This window comes from Phalangium opilio, unplaced genomic scaffold, assembly GCF_054372755.1.
Source record: "Phalangium opilio isolate 3A_F unplaced genomic scaffold, DU_Popi_V2 ptg000013l_1, whole genome shotgun sequence".
NCBI lineage: Eukaryota > Metazoa > Arthropoda > Arachnida > Opiliones > Phalangiidae > Phalangium > Phalangium opilio.
The window spans coordinates 16,216,660-16,217,998 of record NW_028324148.1 but is presented as its reverse complement, the minus strand read 5'-3'; positions in this window follow the sequence as shown (position 1 = coordinate 16,217,998).

The window sequence follows — 1,339 nt, the reverse complement described above, 5'->3', positions numbered from 1 at the left end:
AAAAAACTTCGCGGTTTCGAACCTGTGGCCTTCCGTGAGTGAGGCGGATGTGTTAACCACTACACTACAGATATGTTATTATGGGTGACCGAGAATACAGGGCCGAGTAATTAAGGAAAAAGTAAAGAAACAACTCCTTCCATAGGAATAGCATTAGACCCAACTTTGGAGGCTCGTAACTCTGGTTCTAGTAGAGATAAGGGGATGTCCTTTGAGAATGTTATAGTGCAATTTGTCCCCCATCTGACCATACTAAAAACGTAGGGCTACGACAAACATGGGCCAAGTAATTAAGCAAAACGTAAACGAACAACCCCTCCATAGGAAAAGCGTTTGACCCAATTTTGGAGGCTCGTAACTCTGGTTCTAGTAGTGATACGGGGATGTCCTTTGAGTATGTTATAGATCAATTTGTCCCCCATCCAAACATACTATAAACTTAGGGCTACGACAAACAGGGGCCAAGTAATTAAGCAAAACGTAAACAAACAAACCCTCCATAGGAATTGCATTAGACCCAACTTTGCGGCCTCGTAACTCTGGGTCTAGTAGAGTTACGGGGATGTAAATAATGTGACCTTGACACAAATGTTCGGATAATTATAAAGGTCTTTACATATCCCAAGCAAAAAAAAAAAAAAAAAACTTCGCGGTTTCGAACCTGTAGACTTCCGGGAGTGAGGCGGACATGATAACCACTGCACTACAGATATGTTCTGATGTTTGATCGAAAATACAGGCCAAATATTTAAGCAAAACGTGAACAAACAAACCCCTCCATAGGAAATGCATTAGACCCAATTTTGCAGGCTCGTAACTGTGGGTCTAGTAGAGATACGGGGATGTCCTTTGAGTATGTTATAGTTAAATTTGTCCCCCATCTAACTATACTAAAGACTTTGGGCTGCGACAAACAGGGGCCAAGTAATTAAGCAAAACGTAAAGAAACAAACTCCTCCATAGGAATTGCATTTTAGACCCAACTTTGCAGCCTCGTAACTCTGTTTCTACTAGAGATACGGGGATGTCCTTTGAGTATGTTATAGCCCAATTTGCCCCCCATCTAACCATACTAAAAACTTTGGGCTACGACAAACAGGGGCCAAGTAATTAAGCAAAACGTAAAGAAACAAACTCCTCCATAGGAAATGCTTTAGACTATACTTTGCAGGCTCGTAACTCTGTTTCTACTAGAGATACGGGGATGTCGTTTGAGTATGTTATAGCCCAATTTGTCCCCCATCCTACTATACCAAAGGTTTGGGGTTGCGTCATATAGGGGCCGAGAAATTAAGCGAAATATTCAAAAACATGCCATAAAAATAGCGTCACACCCAAC